This window comes from Solanum dulcamara, chromosome 3, assembly GCF_947179165.1.
Source record: "Solanum dulcamara chromosome 3, daSolDulc1.2, whole genome shotgun sequence".
Classification (NCBI taxonomy): domain Eukaryota; kingdom Viridiplantae; phylum Streptophyta; class Magnoliopsida; order Solanales; family Solanaceae; genus Solanum; species Solanum dulcamara.
The window spans coordinates 19,295,313-19,317,743 of NC_077239.1; the positions used below are offsets into that span (position 1 = coordinate 19,295,313).

General features: G+C 42.6%; 1 pseudogene; it reads right to left on the reverse strand.

Moving 5' to 3' along the window:
- Window positions 1-239: 239 nt before the first annotated feature.
- Window positions 240-22,077, reverse strand: LOC129883495 (uncharacterized; annotated as a pseudogene).
- Between the last annotated feature and the right edge of the window lie 354 nt (window positions 22,078-22,431).

The window sequence follows — 22,431 nt, forward strand, 5'->3', positions numbered from 1 at the left end:
AAAACTTCATCGTCAAGAAGGAAACAACCTAGATCACCAACTAAGGCCCCTAAATGATTCTCAATGATAAAGGAGGTAGGGGTGCTGAGACAACTAGGAGGTTTTCCTAGAAGAATCCACCCTGGAAATAGTGTGTAATAGATTACTGATCGAGTGCTCTTACGCCGAAGATGAATAGGGCTAAGCGATCTGCCAAAGCTATGCGATGTAAAAATACATCGGTAGGAGAGCATTCCACCTTAGAGAGAATCTTCCACGCGAGTGGTGGTGGATGAAGTAGATGTAAGAATGTCGACTTGATTAACAAAAACATTGGTGAGAATCTAATGCCTCGAAAATCTAAGGGTTCCTCCGCAAGGTTCATCTATAGAGGGTGAGTCAGGGCCTAGGATAAGGCAGAAAGGCATAGTCGATGGACAACAGATGAATATTCCTATACTACCCCTTGTTAGTCCCAAGGGACGGAGGAGGCTAAGTTAGCCAGAAGATGGATATTGATTCAAGAATGTAAGGTTTCCCAGCTTCTTCAGGGTAAGAAGGCGTAGACATAATGCCTCGAGCCAATGTTCGAATACCAAACTCTATAGCGTTGAAGTAACCCATTCCAAAACTCCCAAGAATAGCTCGAACAACTTTCAGTAAGAGGGTACCTGTACCCAAAACTGACACAGGTGGGTAGGTAGAGAATACCTAGGGCGAGAGACAACACTCTCTAAGGAACTCGGCAAAATAGCCCCGTAATTTTGGGAGAAAAGGTGCCTCCTCACAAAGGGGGTTGCAGTGACTAGGCAAGGGCGACTGTTTACCAAAAACACAGGTCTCCGTAAAGTCATAAGACCATGTATGAGGGATGACAGCTTCCTTATGCCAGAAGGTCAAGAAAGTTGGTGACCTGATGACAGGAGAGCCAGCGACCGCAGTCCCAATGAACGGCAGTCGTAACTATAACGGTCCTAAGGTATCAAAATTCCTTGTTGGGTAAGTTTCAACCTGCATGAAAGGTGTAATGATCTGGGAACTGTCTCGGAGAGAGGTTCGGTGAAATTGACATATTTTTAAAGATGCAGACTACCTGCACCTGGACAGAAAGACCCTATGAAGCTTCACTGTTCCTTGGGATTGGCTTTGGGCCTTTCTTACACAGCTTAGGTAGAAGGCAATGAAGGCATCCTTCAAGGGGGCCCGAGCCATCGGTGCAATACTATTTTGGAAGGGTTAGAATTCTAACCTTATGTCAGGACCTACGGGCCAAGGGACACTCTTAGGTAGACAGTATCTATGGGGTTTAGGCCTCCTAAAAGGCAATGGAGGCATGCAAAGGTTTCCTTAGGCCGGACAGAGATTGGCCCTAGAGTGTAAAAGTAGAAAAGAACTTGACTGCAAGACCCACCCATCGAGCAGGGATGAAAGTCGGCCTTAGTGATCCAACGGTTCTGAGTGAATGGTCTGTTCCTCAATGGATAAAAGTTACTTTAGGGATAACAGGCTGATCTTCCCCAAGAACTCACATCGATGGGAAGGTTTGGCACCTCGATGTTGGCTCTTCGCCACTTGGGTTGTATTATGTTCCAACAGTTAGGCTATTCACCAATTAAAGTGGTAAGTGAGCTGGGTTCAAAACATCGTGAGATAGTTTGGTCCATATCAGGTGTGGGTGTTAGAGTACTAAGAGGACCTTTCCCTAGTACGAGAGAACCGGGAAGGACGCACCTTTAGTGTATAAGTTATCATGCCCACGATAAATGTTGGGTAGCCAAGTGATAAATGGATAACTGGTGAAAGCATCTAAGTAGTAAGCCTACCCCAAGATGAGTGCTCTGTTATTCCGACTTCCCCAGAGCTTTCGATAGCACAACCAAGACAACAATAGGTTCTCTACGGATGGAGCGACAAAAGTGTTTTTGAGAATTCAAGAGAAGGTCACAGGGAGACAAGCCGTTTATCATTATGATAGGTGTCAAGTGGAAGTGTAGTGATGTATGCAGCTGAGGCATCCTAGCTGACTAGTAGACTCGAACCATGTTCCTACATGACCTGATCAATTCAATCAGGCAAACGCCATCTATTTTCATTATTCAAATCTTTGAGAACACAAAAAAACTATTGTTCAACTATTTGGCAACATGAAAAAACCAAAAGATCTGCCCTCCCTCTCTATCTATCCAAGGTATGGAAGGGTAGAGGCCTTTGGTGTCTCCTCAAGTCAAGAATTGGGGACTCATAATCACTAGCCAATATGCTTTTCTCTCATGCCTTTTGTCACGCCCCGGAAGGGTACCCTATGCATGGCCGTCACTCAAAAGCCATTTCTGGCCTCCAAGCGAACCACCTGGTCCAGTCAAACATTCATTCAAACACATTCTCTCAGCGGAAGACTCAATCAATGAAGTACTATTCATAATTTAGGGCCAAAGTCCAAATAACTATCAATTCAACAAACAGTTATAGAAGAACTACTCAAAAGAACAGTCTAACATTTCTATGCTCCGGTCTATGAAGCCTCTATCAATAATCTAGGAGGTTCCAATGACAAGCCCATGGCTACCAACAATCAAAATAAAGGAAACAACACAAAACTATACAGGAAAGCTCAAGATCCTTCGGAAACTAGGAGGACTCACCAACTAGCTGGGAGTGTGTAGATCTTTAACGGTGCGCCGGTTGATGATCTCTAGTACCTATCTCTACATCATAAAATGATGCAGGTCAAATAGCGTCAGTACATGGAATGTACGAGTATATAAAATGGCCAAATGAAACAACATCAGAAAGGACCAAATCAACTCGGGAATCTCAACTCAGAAAGAAGTACAACTCAACAAGCGTCCTAAGTCTAAGCAAGAATATAGTTTAGATGGGAAAAAATCGCATACAATTCAACTCATTCCAACTCAGAGTACTATCAAGACCTATGTGGGAGTTTCTCTTATCCGACAACCATCACTTATGAGCCAGTGACAGTACAACAAACTGAAGTTGTTGCTGCATCCGTTCATACTTTTCCAGGGTATGATCGAATCAACCAATCATGGATCTAATCCAACCAAGTCCTATAATATCAGGACAATAATTTTGGGGAAGCATCCGACTTTAACGGTTCAATCCCCTCCTATATTTGGCGACGTAGTTATTGGGTTTGAGTATGGACTATACTCTTTCCCAATTCGGTGCTCGATACTCCTCACAAGACTCAATGCTCATAAAACTCCATCTAATTAACTCAATCAAATCATATCGACAAGTCTCATTTAGAACCTTCTCAACTCATCAACTCTATCACCATCAAACATCTCCGAATCATACTATCCGACCGATTCCAATCATATCATTCAAGAGTAAATTTAAATATACATTTATGGCATCATACAAACATATCCAACCATTTCTTTATTCATTTAACATATCTTTGGAACTCATCACAACTCCAAGGTTTTAGACCAACAATTTAAAATGAACAACATAGTTAAGAGAATTAGCATTTTTGTCATAATCCACATAGTTAAGAAAATAAATAAAGCATGTTTAACAACTCATCTTCATCAACTCATACTCACACGAAGGTTCTTTCTAGAAATTTCTTGTCTCAACAACATCAACATAACAAGAATCACATTAATGGATGACAAGACTCATTTGGACATAGGCCAATCAATAAACTTCATTCTTATGAACATTTAACCTCAAAGAAAGTGTAGGGCACATAGGTGGAATCAACCCATGTTTTGAGTAGCCTTACATACCTTAGATTAGATTTTGAAGAAACCTTGTTGTTGGGTCTTCAATGGGAACTTGAACTCTTGAAGCTCTTGGAGGCACTTCTTGTTGGAGAAGGATTTGGAGAAGAAGAAGAAGAACAAGAAGAGAGGGATTTCTAGGGCTTTTAGAGAGAGAGAGATTGAAAATGGTCCCAAAAATGCCCCAAGGCTATGTATATATAATTTAGGGAAATACCCAAATTGCCCTTTCTCCAAAAATCTAGAAAATAGGCCAAAACACCCGTGGCGCATCGCGCTACTGTGGCGCCAAGTTGAATAGGCTAAAAACCTGCACATCTATTAGTGGCGCATCGTGCCAAGGACCAAACTACTGTGGCTATTTTATTGCGTGATAGTGGCGCATCGCGCCCTTATAGTGCCAAGCCCAAGTTTTCTGGTTTCTAGAAAATAGTCTTGAAAACCCTGCACATCTCGTAGTGGCGCAGCGCGCTAGGGACCATACTACTGAGGCTTGTTCCTATGGCGTTGGAAAGAAGACTCGACGACCTTTAACTTAATAGGTCGTAGGCTACCCAGATTTTTGTCTTTCAAAAGATAGGGTCATTAAAAGTTGACCGCTTATGCGAACTCATCCTAAAACTTAGCCACGACGAATCTTTTGGACTTAGCTTGGTCCTTGGGGTCTTTTGTGACCCCACATCACCTCTAACACTTTTCAATTTCTCAGGGACTCATGCATATACTTCACAATAATAGAGTTCGACCCTACACGAATATAAGAAAGGTCTAAATCTTAGGGAAAATTTTTGGAGGGTGTTACAATATCTCCCTCTTGGGATCATTCGTCCTCGAATGACGAGTAAACCAAGAATGGAATTTGGGGTAAAAATCACAATCAGAATTCAGTCAATCAACCAATCAATTTCTCAAATAAAAATTTCTATCCAAACTCAAAATGCATAAATGAATTCAAGTCAAGGGAATGAGCATTACCTTCAACATTCTCATTGGTAGGCACGAATAGATGGGGATATTTAGATTTCATATCTTTCTCCGCTTCCCATGTTGCTTCCTCAACAAACTGATTCCTCCACAGGACTTTGACTGAGGCGCTCTCTTTGTTTCTCAATTTGCAAATTTGACGATCAAGAATTTAGACCGGAACCTCTTCATAGGATAAGTTATCCTTAACTCCAATACTATCAATGGGGACTACCAACGAGGGATCGCCTAAGCACTTCTTCAATATCGAAACGTGAAATACCGGATGAATAGAGGTGAGCTCCGAGGGTAACTCCAACTCATAGGAGACACTCCCAAACCGCCTCGCAATCTGGTAAAGATCAATATATTGAGGACTAAGCTTTCCCTTCCTTCCAAACCTCATGACACCCTTCATGGGTGACACTTTCAAATACACCCAATCATCCACCTCAAACTTCAAGTCTCTTCTCCTCACATCGGTGTAAGATTTTTGGCGGCTTTTGGCTGTCTTTAGCCTATCTTGAATAACTCTCACCTTCTCTATGGCTTGGTGAACAAAATCAGGCCCAATCAACTCAGCTTCACCCACCTCAAATCACCCAATGGGTGATCTACACCTTCTCCCATACAAAGCTACACAAGGAGCCATTTGAATGCTTGCATGATAGCTATTATTATATGCAAACTCTATGAGAGGTAAGTGATCATCCCAATTTCCTTTGAATTCAAGCACACAGGCTCTCAACATATCCTCCAATGTCTGAATGGTGCGCTCCGCTTGACCATCTGTCTGGGGATGAAAGGTCGTACTAAGGTTCACCTTTGAACGCAGTCCCTTCTGGAAAGATCTCCAAAATTGGGAAGTGAATTGAGCTTCTCAGTTTGAGATGATAGACAAGGGGACCCCATGCAACCTGACAATCTCCTGTATATATAATTTTGCATAATTCTCTACGGTGTCAGTAGTCTTAACTGCCAAGAAGTGAGCTGATTTCGTCATTCTATCCATAATCACCCAAATCAAATCATGTTACTTCCGGGACTTTAGCAAACCTGTGATAAAGTCCATATTAATCATCTCCCACTTCCTTTCTGGGATTTCCATATTTTGAGCTAAACCACATGGCCTTTGATGCTCAACCTTCACCTGTTGGCAATTTGGGCACTTGGAAATAAACTCCGCAATATCTCTCTTTATCCCACTCCACCAATAAACTTCCTTCAAGTCGTGATACATCTTTGTAGATCCAGGATGAATAGAGTATCTGGAACTATGCACTTTGGCCATAATCCTTCCTCGAACATCATCGACATCTAGTACGCACAATCTATTTTGGTACCTTAACACACCATCTCCCCCTTTGGTTAAAACCATCACCTCCTATTTGTGAACAACTTCCTTCAACTGGAGGAGGATGGGATCTTGGTCTTGTTTTTCTTTTACCTCTGCCACGAGTGAGGATGCAGCCCTATCTTGAACATTAACTCCACCTTTATTGTTCTCTTCAAGACGAGCTCCCAATCGGGCTAATTTGTGCACCTCTCTAGCCAATTCTTTCCTTCCCTCCTCCATATGGGCAGTGCTACCCATAGACAACTTGCTAAGAATATCAGCAACAACATTAGCTTTACCTGGATGGTAGAGGATGCTCATATCATAGTCTTTGAGTACCTCGAGCCATCTTCTTTATCTCAGGTTGAGTTCCTTTTGGCTGAATACGTATTATAAACTCTTGTAATAGGTGAACACATCAACATACACTCCATACAAGTAGTGGTGCTAAATTTTAAGCACAAATACCATAGCTGCCAGCTCAAGGTCATGAGTTGGGTAATTTCTCTCGTGAACCTTAAGCTGTCTTGAAGCATAAGCTATCACCTTTCCCTTCTGCATCAGTACACAGCCCAAACCAACTCTAGATGCATCACAATAGATCACAAAACCCTCTATTCCATTGGGCAAAGTTAGAACAAGAGCAGTGGTTAGCTTGGTCTTCAATTTCTAGAAACTCTTCTCACAAGCATCGGACCATTGGAACTTAGCCTACTTTTGGGTCAGTTTGGTCAATGGTGATGATATGGATGAGAATCCCTCTACAAACATTCGATAATAGACATCAAAACCTAAGAAGCTCCTGATCTCTGTTGGGGATGTGGGTCTGGGCCAATTTTTCAGTGCCTCAATCTTCTGATCATCAACCCGAATACCATCTCCAGATATAATATGGCCTAGAAAATCCACTGACGCAAGCCAAAATTCATATTTGGAGAACTTTGTATACAATACCTGGTCTTTCAATATTTGTAAGATGACTCTAACATGATGGGCGTGCTCCTCCTTATTCTTGGAGTAAACCAAAATATCATCTATGAATACAATCACAAACATATTAAGATATGGTTTAAATACTCGGTTTATGAGATCCATAAAAGCGGTGAGGGCATTAGGCAACTCGATGGACATCACCAAGAATTCAAAGTGGCTATAGCGGGTCTGAAAAGCTGTCTTTGGGATATCACACTCCCTTACCTTCAACTAATAGTAGCCCAATCTTAGGTCTATCTTTGAGAAATAAGTTGCACCCTAAAGTTGATCAAATAAGTCATCTATTCTGGGAAGAGGGTATTTATTCTTTATGGTGACCTTGTTCAACTGCTTGTAGTTAATATACATTCTAAGGGACACATCATTCTTTCTCACAATTAGGACCGGAGCACCCCATAGTGAGACACTCAGCCTAATGAATCCCTTATCTAACAAGTCTTTCAACTGTTCTTTCAACTCTTTCAACTCAGTTGGAGCCATTCTATATGGAGGGATTGAGATAGGCTGGGTATCAGGAAGGACATCAATCCCAAAGTTGATCTCCTTATCAGGAGGGACTCTAGGAAGATCTTCAGGAAAGACATCAGGGAACTCATTGACAATCGGAACAAACTCAAGGGATGGAGACTCAATACTATCATCTTTCACTCGGACAAGGTGATACATATACCCTTTTGATATTAGCTTCTTGCCCCTATGGTAGGAAATAAACTTACCCTTAGGCATAACAGGACTACCCTTCCACTTATGATAGCCTTATTCGGGAATTTGAACTCGACAATCTAAGTTCTACAATCAATGGAGGCATAACAGACATAAAGCCAGTCCATGCCAAGGATCACATCAAAATCAACCATGTCTAACTCAACTAAGTTAGCTAAGGTATCCCTGTGATAAATTGACACAGTGCAATCTCTATACACTCTCTCAGTTAAGACAGAATCACTGACAGGAGTAGCTACACTGAAAGGCTCAAGGAGACACTCATGGATTATATCAAACTTACTTGCCACGTAAGGAGTCACAAAAGATAGTGTGGCACTCGGATCCATCAAAACATAATAGTTAAGAAAAAGGACTTGAATCATACCCGTCATGACGTTTGGAGAGTTCTCCTGATCTTTGCGACTACCCATGGCATATAGATGGTTTGTGCCCCCACTCGTACCTGAAGTAGTGCCCCTCTGATTACCTCTAGCTAGCGGTGCGGTGGTAGAAAACTGGGATCTATCTCCCCAAGTTGGACACTCCTTCTAAAAGTGGTCCATTTAGCCACACTTATAACAACCAGCCCTTCCCGCTCTACACTCTCCCAAGTGGAGCTTACCACACTTGCCGAATGACGACTTCCCTTTCAAACCTTGACCTATGCTAGCCTAGGATTAAGAACCCTGGGGTCTGAAATTTTGGCGACTCTATCCCTACCGATCATACATGCTCTGCGGCATAGGTGCACTTAAGGTGGACGAGGCATAGTGGGAAGGCCTCTTCTGGAAGAAGGACCTGTTGCCCTTATTCTGCTTATGTTCATTCTCATGCCCAGCTGATCTTGCCTTCTTGCTCAGATGCTCCTCTCTGTCTTTTCTCTTCTCATCCTCCACCTGTTGAGCATACACCATTAATCTTGAAATATCCATATTAGAGATTAACAATGCCGCTTTGCACTCCTTCTTCACATGTCTTCCCAAACCGAAGACAAATTTCCTCATCTTCGACATCATATCTGGGATCATCTCTGGAGCATACCTAGACAACTGGATGAACTTCAGGCTGTACTCCTTAATAGTTATGCCTTCTTGTTTCAGATTCACAAACTCCTCCACTTTCGCCTCCCTTAATTCTCGAGGAAAGAAGTGGTCAAGAAAGGCTCCCTCAAATTCATCCCAAATAGCAGGTTCAGCATCCTCACCTCTACCTTATTCCCATTAGTTATACCAGATGTTTGCCACATCCTTGAGCTGGTAGGACACCAACTCAACCCTCTCAATCTCCATAGCATGCATAGCTTTCAAGATTTTCCACATCTCATCAATAAAATTTTGGGGATCTTTATCAACTTTAGACCCTATGAATGCCGGCAAATTCATCCTCAGAAAGTCTTGAATTCTGGCGGCGGCAGATGGCTCTTAGGAACTAGAGCTAAGAGTTGGCGAACTCTGGTTACCATTTTGGGCAGCCACTAATTGAGTGAGCATAGCAATCGCCCCTCAAAAGTCTGCCTCTGAAGTTGGTGCAGGTGGAGTAGTAGGCACTTGAGGTGCCTCAGCATCCTTGCAGGTCGGCCCCTAGCCCTCGGTGGGTGTACTTCTGACTGAGGTATCTCTATGTTATCAGCATTTCTCTGGCTGACCGTACGTTTAGGAGGTATTGTCTGGAACGTATAAATACACGAATTAGAAAAGAGTTTTATAAAGTTTAACTCTATCGCACGAATTCAGAGTATGAAAGAAGTGAAATAATTCTTAATGTCTTATAGCCTCCTGATAATAAGTGTGGTGCACAACACACCCATAAGCAAAACTCTACTAGACACGGCTTCATAGACTCCCTAGGACTCTTGAACTCTGTGCTCTGATACCATGTTTTTCATGCCCCGGGAGGGTACCCTAGGCATGGCCGGCACTCAAAAGCCATTTCTGGCCTCCAAGCGAACCACCTGGTCCAGTCACACATTCATTCAAATATATTCTCTCAACAGAAGACTCAATCAATGAAGTACTATTCATAATTTAGGGCCAAAGTCCAAATAACTATCAAATCAACAAATAGTTATAGAAGAACTACTCAAAAGAACAATCTAACATTTCTACGCTCTAGTCTATGAAGCTGTAACACCCCTCAAAATTTTCCCCTAGAATTCAAACCCTTATTATATACGAGTAGGGTCAAACTCGAGTATTGAGGAGTGTATACATGAGTTGAGATGAGTCTTTGAGAATTTGAGCAGGGTTAGAGGTGAGGTGGGGTCATGAAGGACCCCTAGGATCAAATTAAATCCAAAAGATTCATCGTGGCTAAGTTTGGGTAAGAGTTCGCATAAAGGGTCGTCTTCTAACGACCTTATCTTTTGAAAGGCGATAATAAAGGTGGCCCACGACCCACCAAATTAAAGGTCGTTGAGACTTCTTTCCAAAGCCACTAAGAATGTAAATTTTGCAGCTCAGAGTCGAAAGGTATGGCGATCCTAAGTTGAACGAGCACAACAGAGATTTTCAGGCCTGGGGTTCAACTACTGGAAATCTGGGCTTGGCACCATAGTGGCGCGATACGCCACTATCGCACCAGAAACATGACTTAGTAGTTTGTCCCCTGGCGCGATGCGCCGCTAAAAGTTGTGCAGGGTTTTTTAGGCCAAATTTCAAGAACTCAGAAAATATAGCCTTGGCGCTATAAGGGTGCGATGCGCTACTATCGCGCCAGAAACATCCCTCAGTAGTTTGGTCTCTGGCGCGGTGCACCACTGTGAGGTATGCAGGTTTTAGGCATAATTGGCCTGGCGCTGCAATGGCGTGACGCGCCACAATCACGCCAGGTGCATTTTTAGCCAATTTCAGAACTTTTGAGGAGGGGCAATTTGGGAACTTACCCAATTTATATATGTATTGCCTTTGGTCTTTTGGGAACACATTTCTCAGCCTCACTCTCTCTCTAAAAAGCCCTAGGAACTTCTCTCTCTCTCTTTTCTTCTTCTTCCCCATTTCCAACAAGAAGAGTTCCAAGAGCTTCAAGATTTGAGTTCTCCATTGAAAACCCAATATCAAGGTTTTCTTCAAGTCTTCATTAAGGTATGTAAGGCTATCCAAAACATGGGTTGAGTCTACCCATGTGCCCTACTCTTACCTTGAGGTTAGATGTTCATGAAAATAGAGTTTCTTGGTATGGTTTATGTTTGTATGAACTTTGTCTCCTATTTATTTGATGCTATATGTGTTGATGTTGTTGAGCTAAAAAGTCCCTAAAATCCTTCATGTTAGTATGAGTTGATGGAGATGACTTGTTGTTATGTCTTGTTGATCTCTTTAGCCATGTGATTATGTTGCTTAAGTCAATTTCCTTAAATGTGCTATTCTACTTGAATTGTTGAGCTGAAGTCATAGAGTTGTGCTGAATCTTGAGGAAATGTCATAAATGTTTATCTAAATGAGGCTTGATTGAGTTGATTTGAGGATGGAATTGACGAGTGGACAAGGTCCTAAATGAGACTTGCCATTATGACTTAATTGAGTTGAAATGAGAACCGAGTGGATGAGGTGGAAATGTACCACATAAAACTAGACATGAGGGCTTGTTTGAGATGATTGGAGGAGTTTTATAAGCATGGAGTCATGGGAGGAGTATCGAGCACCGAGGTGGGTAAGAGTACAGTCCATACTCAAACCCTAGAAACTATGCTGCCAACGTAGGTAGGGATGGAACCGTTAAAGTCGGATGCTTCCCTTGGGATCGAACTATTAAAGTCGGATGTTTCCTATTTTTATTGTCCTGAAATGATAGGACTTGACTAATCGATGGTATCCATGATTAGGGAGGCGTTCATGCCTTGGCAAGGTATGGACGGACGTGGCAATAACGTCTGATTGTTGTACTATCACTGGCTCATAGGTGATGGTTGTCGGTTAAGAGAAACTCCCATTTAGGTCTTGATAGTGCTCTGAGTCAGTTGAGTTGAGTGGTTTATGAGTTAGTCCCGTCTAAACTATTCTTGTTAGACTTAGGATATTTGAGTGAGTTGTCCTATATTTATATATATATATGAGTTGAGGTGCTGAGTTGATGTTGATGTCTTCTTGATGTTTGTTTCATCCGGTCATTTTACATACTCGTACATTCCATATACTGACGCCATTTGTCCTGCGTCATTTCATGATGCAGAGACAGGTACCAGGGGTCACCAGCCGGCGCTCCCTTGAAGATCTAGATATATTCCCAGCTAGTTGGTGAGTCCTCCTAGTTTTCCGGAGGATGTTGAGCTTTGTTGTACAATTTTGTTGTTGTTTCTTCTTATTTTGGATTATTGGTAGCCATGGGCTTGTCATTGGCACCTTCTAGACTTTGATAGAGGCTTCATAGACTAGAGTGTGGGAAGGTTGGACTGTTATTTTGAGGAGTCCTATTTTTCTTGTTTTGTTGAGTTGAATATGTTTGGTCTTTGGCCCTGCAATGTGAATAGTATGCTATGATTAACCCCTCCTTTGGGTGAGTGTGATTGAATGATGAGGTTACTGAATCAGGTGGTTCACTTGAAGGTCAGAAATGGCTTTCAAATGTCGGTCACGTCTAGGGTACCCTCCCGGGGCATGAAAAACATGGTATCAGAGCCCAGAGTTCAAGTGTCCTAGGGAGTCTATAAAGCCGTATCTAGTAGAGTCTTGCTTATGGGTATGTTGTGCACCACACTTATAAGCAAAAGGCTATAGGACATTAGGAATTGTTTCACTTCTTTTATACTCTAACTTCGTGCGATAGAGTTAAACTCTATAAAACTCCTTTCTAATTCGTGCGTTTGTACGTTACAGATAATGCCTCCTAAACGTACGTCTAGCCAGAGAAATGTTTACAATGCTGAGATGCCCCAATTGGAGGTACGCCCAGCAAAGGCTAGAGGCCTACCCGCAAGGTATGCGGAGGCACCCCAAGTGCCTGCTACTCCGCCTACACCCACATCAGAGGCAGAATTCCGAGAGGCGATTGCCATGCTCACTCAATTAATGGCTGCCCGGAATGGTAACCAAAGTTCGCCGGCTCTCAGCTCTAGTTCCCAAGACCCATCTGTTGCCACTAGAATTAGAGACTTTCTGAGGATGAATCGACCGTCATTCACGGGTTCTAAGGTCGATGAAGATTCCCAAAACTTTATCGATGAGATGTGGAAGATTCTGAAAGCTATGCATGCTACGGAAATCGAGGGGGCTGAGTTGGTGTCTTATTAACTCAAAGATATGGCAAACATTTGGTATAACCAATGGGAACAGGGTAGGGGTGAGGATGCTGAACCTGTTAGATGGGATGAATTTGAGGGAGCCTTCCTTGACCACTTCTTTCCCCGAGAATTGAGGGAAGCGAAAGTGGAGGAATTTGTAAATCTGAAACAAGAAGGCATGACCGTTAAGGAGTATAGCCTGAAGTTCATCCAGTTAGGGAGGCATGTGAAGAAGGAGTGCAAAGCAACATTATTGATCTCAGATATGGATATTTCCAGATTAATGGTGTTTGCTCAACAGGTGGAGGAGGAGAAAAGAAAAGACAAAGAAGAGCACCTAAGCAAGAGGGTAAAATCAGCAGGCCATGAGAGTGAACAGAGGCAAAACAAGGGCAACAGGTCCTTCTTCTAGAAGAGGCCTTCCAATTATGCCTCATCTACTGCCAGTGCACTTATGCCGCAGAACAGGTACGATCGGGAGGGACAGAGTCGTCAGAATTTCAGACCCCAAGGTTCTCAATCCCAGGACAGTGTAAGTCAAGATTCAAGGGGAAAGCCACCATGCGGCAAGTGTGGTAGGCTCCACTATGGAGAATGTAGAGCGGGAAGGGTTGGTTGCTATAAATGTGGTCAAATGGACCATTTTCAGAGAGAGTGTCCAACAGGGGGAAACAGAGTCCAGCATTCTTCCATCGCACCGCCGGCTAGGGGTAATCAGAGGGGTACTACTTCCGGTACCAGCGGAGGTACAAATCGTTTATATGCTATGGGTAGTCGCCAAGATCAAGAAAACTCTCCAAACGTCGTAACGGGTGTGATTCGAGTCTCTTCTCTTGATTGTTATATGTTGATGGATCCAGGAGCCACCTTATATTTTGTGACTCCTTATGTGGCTAGTAAATTCAATAAAGTTCCTGAATATCTTCGTGAGCCCTTTTGTGTAGCTACTCCTATCGGTGATTTTGTCTTAGCTGAGAGAGTCTATAGAGATTGCATTGTGTCGATCCATCACAGGGACACCTTGGCCGACCTAGTTGAGTTGGACATGGTCGATTTTGATGTGATTCTTGGCATGGACTGGCTTTATGTCTGTTATGCCTTTATTGATTGTAGAACTCAGGTTGTCAAATTCAAATTCCCGAACGAGGCTGTCATAGAGTGGAGGGGTAGTCCTGTTATGCTTTGGGTTAAGTTTATTTCTTACCTTAAGGCCAGGAAGTTAATCTTAAAAGGGTGTATTTATCACCTTGTCCAAGTGAAAGATGACAATACTGAGTCTCCATCCCTTGAGTCGGTTCTGATTATAAATGAATTTCCGGATGTCTTTCCTGAAGATCTGCATGGAGTCCCTCCTGATAGGGAGATTGACTTTGGGATTGATGTTCTTCTTGATACTCAGCCTATCTCAATTCCTCCTTATAGAATGGCCCCAGCTGAGTTGAAAGATTTGAAGGAGCAGTTAAAGGCTTGTTAGATAAGGGATTTATCAGGACGAGTGTCTCACCATGGGATGCTCCGGTCCTATTTGTTCGAAAGAAGGATGGGTCCCTTAGAATGTGTATCGACTACAGGCAACTAAACAAGGTCGCTATAAAGAATAAGTACCCTTTCCCCAGAATAGATGATTTATTTGACCAACTTTAGGGTGCCAGATGTTTCTCAAAGATAGACTTGAGATTCGGCTACCATCAGTTGAAGGTGAGGGAATGTGATATTCCGAAGACTGCTTTTCGGACTCGTTATGGACACTTTGAATTTTTGGTCATGTCCTTCGAGTTAACTAATGCCCCCCACAGCTTTCATGGATCTCATGAACCGAGTGTTTAAGCCGTATCTTGATATATTTGTGATTGTATTCATAGATAATATTCTGGTCTACTCCAAGAATGAAGAGGAGCACGTCTATCATCTTAGAGTCGTTTTACAAACCTTGAGAGACTAGGTATTGTATGCAAAGTTCTCTAAATATGAGTTTTGGCTTGCATCAGTGGCCTTCCTAGGCCACATTATATCTGGAGATGGTATTCAGGTTGATGCTCAGAAAATTAAAGCTGTGAAGAATTGGCCTAGACCCACATCCCCAATAGAGATAAGAAGTTTCCTGGGTTTGGCCGGGTATTATCAAAGGTTTGTAGAGGGATTCTCATCCATATCATCATCATTGACTAAGCTGACCCAAAAGAAGGCTAAGTTCCAATGGTCCGATTCTTGTGAGGAGAGTTTCCAGAAACTGAAGGCCAAGCTAACCACTACTCCTGTCTTGACTCTTCCCGATGGGACAGAGGGCTTTGTGGTCTATTGTGATGCATCTAGAATTGGGTTGGGCTGTGTACTGATGCAGAGGGGAAAGATGATAGCCTATGCTTCGAGATAGCTTAAGGCTTATGAGAAGAATTACCCAACTCATGACCATGAGCTGGCAGCTGTGGTATTCGCGCTTAAAACCTGGCGCCACTACTTGTATGGAGTGCATGTTGACGTATTCACCGATCACAAGAGCTTGCAATATGTCTTCAGCCAGAGGGAACTCAACCTAAGGCAAAGGAGATGGCTTGAGCTGCTCAAGGACTATGACATGAGCATCCTCTACCATCCAGGTAAAGCTAATGTTGTTGTTGATGCTCTGAGCAGGTTGTCTATGGGTAGCACTGCCTATGTGGAGGAGGGAAGGAGGGAATTGGCGAAGGAGGTACATAGATTAGCCCGATTGGGAGTTCGACTCGAAGATAACAATGAAGCTGGATTAAACGTTCGAGATGGGGCTACGTCCTCACTTGTAGCAAAGGTAAAGGAGAAGCAAGACTAAGATCTCGTCCTTCTCCAATTGAAGGGAGTCGTTCACAAATAAGAGGTTATGGTTTTTAACCAAGGGGGAGATGGTGTATTGCGGTACCAAAATAGATTGTGTGTGCCAGATGTCGATGATGTTCGAGAAAGGATTATGGCCGAAGCGCATAGTCCTAGATACTCTATTCATCTGGGCTCTACAAAAATGTACCATGACTGGAGAGAAATCTATTGGTGGAGTGGGATGAAGAGAGATATTGCGGAATTTGTTTCCAAATGCCCAAATTGTCAACAAGTGAAGGCTGAGCATCAAAGGCCTTGTGGTTTAGCTCAAAATATAGAAATTCCGGAATGGAAGTGGTAGATGATCAACATGGACTTTATCACAGGTCTACCGAGGTCCCGAAAGCACTATGATTCGATTTGGGTGATTGTGGATAGAATTATGAAATTGGCTCACTTCTTGGCAGTTAAGACTACTGACACCGCAGAGAATTATGCAAAGTTATACATACAGGAGATCGTCAGATTACATAGGGTCCCTTTGTCTATTATCTCAGACAGAGGAGCTCAATTCACTTCCCAATTTTGGAAATCCTTTCAGAGGGAATTGGGTTCGAAGGTGAATTTGAGTACAGCGTTCCATCCCCAGACAGATGGCCAAGCAGAACGCACCATTCAGACATTGGAAGATATGTTGATGGCATGTGCGCTTGACTTCAAGGGGAATTGGGACGATCACTTACCTCTCATAGAATTTGCATATAACAATAGCTATTATGCAAGCATTCAAATGGCTTCTTATGAGGCCTTATATAGGAGGAGGTGTAGATCGCCCATTGGGTGGTTTGAAGTTGGTGAAGCCGAGTTGATTGGGCCCGATTTCGTTCACCAAGCTATGGAGAAGGTGAGAGTTATCCAACATAGGCTAAAGACGGCCTAAAGCCACCAAAAATCTTACACCGACGTAAGGAGGAGAGACTTGAAGTTTGAGGTGGGTGATTAGGTGTATTTGAAAGTGTCACCCATGAAGGGAGTCATGAGGTTCGGAAGGAAGGGGAATCTTAGTCCCTGGTATATCGGTCCTTACCAGATTTCGAGGCGGATTGGGAGTGTTTTCTATGAGTTAGAGTTACCCTCAGAGCTATCCTCTATTCATCTGGTGTTTCACATTTTTATGTTGAAAAAGTGCTTGGGCGACCCCTCGTTGGTAGTTCCCGTTGATAGCATTGGAATTAAGGATAGTTAATCTTATGAGGAGGTTCCGGTCTAAATTCTTGATCACCAAATTCGCAAATTGAGGAAAAAAGAGGTCGCCTCAGTCAAAGTCCTGTGGAGGAACCAATTTGTTGAGGAAGCCACATGGGAAGCGGAGGGATCCATGAAATCTAAATATCCACACCTATTTGTGCCTACCGAGGAGAATGTTGAAGGTAATGACGTTTCCTTGACTTGAATTCATTAGTACATTTTGAGTTTTGATTGATATTTGTTTGAAAATTTGATTGATTGAATGACTGAATGTTGATTGTGATCTATACCCTGAGTCCATTCCTGGGCACTCGTCATTCGAGGACGAATGATCCCAAGGGGGAGATAATGTAACACCCCTCAAAATTTTCCCCTAGAATTCAAACCCTTCTTGTATATGGGTAGGGTCGAACTCGAGTATTGAGGAGCGTATGCATAAGTTGAGATGAGTCTTTGAGAATTTGAGCAGCGTTAGAGGTGAGGTGGGGTCATGAAGGACCCTTAGGATCAAATTAAATCCAAAAGATTCATCGTGGCTAAGTTTGGGTAGGAGTTCACATAAAGGGTCGACTTCTAACGACCCTATATTTTGAAAGACGATAATCTAGGTGGCCTACGACCCACCAAATTAAAGGTCGTTGAGTCTTTTTTCCAATGCCACCAAGAATGTAACTTTTGCAGTTCGGAGTCGAAAGGTATGGAGATCCTAAGATGAATGAGCACAATAGAGATTTTCAGGCCTGGGGTTCAACTATTGGAAATCTGGGCTTGGTGCCATAGTGGCACGATGCGCCACTATCGCGCCAGGAACATGCCTCAGTAGATTGGCCCTTCGCCGCTAAAAGTTGTGTAGGGTTTTTCAGGCAAAATTTCCTGAACCCAGAAAATATGGCCTTGGCGCTATAAGGGCGCGACGCGCCACTATCGCGCCAGAAACATGCCTCAGTAGTTTGGTCTCTAGCACGGCGCGCCACTGCGAGGTGTGCAGGTTATAGGCATAATTGGTCTGGCGCTGCAATGGCATGATGCGCCACTATCGCGCCAAGTGCATTTTTAGCCAATTTCAGAACTTTTGAGGAGGGGCAATTTGGGAACTTACCCAATTTATATATGTATTGCCTTTGGTCTTTTCGGAACACATTTCTCAGCCTCACTCTCTCTCTAAAAAGCCCTAGGAGCTTCTCTCTCTCTCTTCTTCTTCTTCCCCATTTCCAACAAGAAGAGTTCCAAGAGCTTCAAGATTTGAGTTCTCCATTGAAGACCCAACATCAAGGTTTTCTTCAAGTCTTCACTAAGGTATGTAAAGCTATCCAAAACATGGGTTGAGTCCACCCATGTGCCCTACTCTTGCCTTGAGGTTAGATGTTCATGAAAATAGAGTTTCTTGGTATGGTTTATGTTTGTATGAACTTTGTCTCCTATTTATTTGATGCTATATGTGTTGATGTTGTTGAGCTAAGAAGTCCCTAAAATCCTTCATGTTAGTATGAGTTGATGGAGATGACTTGTTGTTATGTCTTGTTGATCTCTTTAGCCATGTGATTATGTTGCTTAAGTCAATTTCCTTAAATGTGCTATTCTACTTGAATTGTTGAGCTGAAGTCATAGAGTTGTGCTGAATCTTGAGGAAATGTCATAAATGTTTATCTAAATGAGGCTTGATTGAGTTGATTTGAGGATGGAATTGACGAGTGAACAAGGTCCTAAATGAGATTTGCCATTATGACTTAATTGAGTTGAAATGAGAACTGAGTTGATGAGGTGGCAATGTACCACATAAAACTAGATGTGAGGGCTTGTTTGAGATTATTGGAGGAGTTTTATAAGCATGGAGTCATGGAAGGAGTATCGAGCACCGAGGTGGGTAAGAGTACAGTCCATACTCGAACCCCAGAAACTACGCCGCCAACGTAGGTAGGGATGGAACCGTTAAAGTCGGATGCTTCCCTTGGGATCGAACCGTTAAAGTCGGATATTTCCTATTTTTATTGTCCTAAAATGATAGGACTTGACTAATCGATGGTATCCATGATTAAGGAGGCGTTCATGCCCTGGCAAGGTATGGACGGACGTGGCAACAACGTCTGATTGTTGTACTATCACTGGCTCATAGGTGATGGTTGTCGGTTAAGAGAAACTCCCATTTAGGTCTTGATAGTGCTCTGAGTCAGTTGAGTTGAGTGGTTTATGAGTTAGTCCCGTCTAAAATATTCTTGTTAGAAATAGGATATTTGAGTGAGTTGTCCTATATTTATATATATATATATGAGTTGAGGTGCTGAGTTGATGTTGATGTCTTCTTGATGTTTGTTTCATCCGATCATTTTACATACTCGTACATTCCATGTACTGACACCATTTGGCCTGCATTATTTCATGATGTAGAGACAGGTACCAGGGGTCACCAACCGGCGCTCTATTGAAGATCTAGATATATTCCCAGCTAGTTGGTGAGTCCTCCTAGTTTTCCGGAGGATGTTGAGCTTTGTTGTACAATTTTGTTGTCGTTTCCTCTTATTTTGGATTATTGGTAGCCATGGGCATGTCATTGGCACCTTCTAGACTTTGATAGAGGCTTCATAGACTAGAGTGTGAGAAGGTTGGACTGTTATTTTGAGGAGTCTTATTTTACTTGTTTTGTTGAGTTGAATATGTTTGGCCTTCGGCCCTACAATGTGAATAGTATGCTATGATTGACCCCTCCTTTGGGTGAGTGTGATTGAATGATGAGGTGACTGAATCAGATGGTTCGCTTGAAGGTCAGAAATGGCTTTTAAGTGCCGGTCACGTCTAGGGTACCCTCCCGGGGTGTGACATACATGGTATCAATAATCTAGGAGGTGCCAATGACAAGCCCATGGCTACCAATAATCAAAATAAAGGAAACAACACAAAACTATACAGGAAAGCTCAACATCCTCCGGAAACTAGGAGGACTCACCAACTAGCTGGGAGTGTGTGGATCTTCAACGGTACGCCGATTGATGATCTCTAGTACCTATCTCTGCATCATAAAATGATGCAGGCCAAATAGCGTCAGTACATTGAATGTACGAGTATGTAAAATGGGGGAATGAAACAACATCAGAAAGGACCAAATCAACTCGGGAATCTCAACTCAAAAAGAAGTACAACTCAATAAGCGTCCTAAGTCTAAGCAAGAATATAGTTTAGACGGGACCAAATCGCATACAATTCAACTCAATCCGACTCAAAGTACTATCAAGACCTATGTGGGAGTTTCTCATATCCGACAATCATCACTTATGAGCCAGTGACAGTACAACAAACCGACATTGTTGCCGCGTCTGTTCATACTTTTCCAGGGTATGAACGAATCAACCAATCATGGATCCAATCCAACCAAGTCCTATAATGTCATGACAATAATTTTGGGGAAGCATTCGACTTTAACGGTTCAATCCCCTCCTACGTTTGGCGACGTAGTTATTGGATTCGAGTATGGACTATAATCTATCCCAATTCGATGCTCGATACTCCTCCCAAGACTCAATGCTCATAAAACTCCATTCAATCAACTCAATCAAATCATATCAACGAGTCTCATTTAGAACCTTGTCAACTCATCAACTCTATCACCATCAAACATCTCCCAATCATACTATCCGACTGATTCCAATCATATCATTCAAGAGTAAATTTAAATATACATTTATGGCATCATACAAACATATCCAGCCATTTCTCTATTCATTTAAAATATCTTTGGAACTCATCATAACTCCAAGGTTTTAGACCAACAATTTAAAATGAACAACATAGTTAAGAGAATTAGCATTTTTGTAATAATCCACATAGTTAAGAAAATCAATAAAGCATGTTTAACAACTCATCTTCATCAACTCATACTCACATGAAGGTTCTTTCTAGAAATTTATTTTCTAAACAACATCAACATAACAAGAATCACATTAATGGATGACATGACTCATTTAGACATAGGCCTATCAAGAAACTTCATTCTTATGAACATTTAACCTCAAAGAAAGTGTAGAGCACATAGGTGGACTCAACCCATGTTTTGAGTAGCCTTACATACCTTAAAGTAGATTTTGAAGGAACCTTGTTGTTGGGTCTTCAATGGGAACGTGATCTCTTAAAGCTCTTGGAGGCACTTCTTGTTGGAGAAGGATTTGGAGAAGAAGAAGAAGAAGAAGAAGAAGAAGAAGAAGAGAGGGATTTCTAGAGCTTTTAGAGAGAGAGAGAAAGGGATTGAAAATGGTCCCAAAAACGCCCCAAGGCTGTGTATATATAATTTGGGGAAATACCCAAATTGCCCTTTCTCCAAAAATCTGGAAAATAGGCCAAAAACACCCTAGGCGCGATAGTGGCGCATCGCGCCACTGCGGCGCCAAGTTGAATAGGCTAAAAACTTGCACATCTGTTAGTGGCGCGTCGCGCCAAGGACCAAACTACTGAGGCTATTTTATGGCGCGATAGTGGCGCGTCGCGTCCTTACAGCGCCAAGCCCAAGTTTTCTGAGTTCTGGAAAATAGGCTTAAAAACCCTGCACATCTCATAGTGGCGCGCCGCGCCCGGGACCAAACTACTGAAGCTTGTTCCTGGCGCGATAGTGGCGCATCGCGCCACTGCGGTGCCAAGCCCAGATTTCCAGCAGTTGAAACCCAGGCCTACAATTTCTTCCGTGCTAGTTTATCTTAGGATCGTCATATCTTTTGACTCCGAACTCCAAAAATTACATTCTTAGTGGCGTTGGAAAGAAGACTCGATGACCTTTAATTTAATAGGTCGTGGACCACCCAGATTATCATCTTTCAAAAGATAGGGTCGTTAGAAGACGACCCCTTATGCGAACTCATCCTAAAAATTAGCTACGACGAATCTTTTGGACTTAACTTAGTCCTAGGGGTCCTTTGTGATCCTACATCACCTCTAACACTTTTCAATTTCTCAGGGACTCATGCATATACTTCAAAATAATAGAGTTTGACCCTACACGAATACAAGAAAGGTCCGAATCTTAGAGAAAAATTTTGGGGGGTGTTACACCTTTCTCCGTTCATGGTTCGATATTCTTGTGTCCTAGGCGTAGAGGAACCACACCAATTCATCTCGAGATTGGTGGTTAAACTCTACTGTGGTGATGATACTGTAGGGGAGGTCCTATAAAAAAATAGCGTGACGCCAGGATGATACCTCTCATTATTATGACTTTTTCAATATGAAACCAAAAAAAAAAATCAAAAGGTCATTTTATTCAAAACCCCAATTATGACATCCCTTCTCTCCTACTTCATACCTCGGAATGCACCCTTCTTATAGACTTATAGAAATAAATGTGCTTTCACATCTTCTTAACCCGAAATGGCTGGGGAGAGGAAAGGTTCCTTTTTTAGGGTACTCCCGAGAATAGATCTAGTGGAGATGGGGTGGGCCTGTAGCTTAGAGAATTAAAGCATATGGCT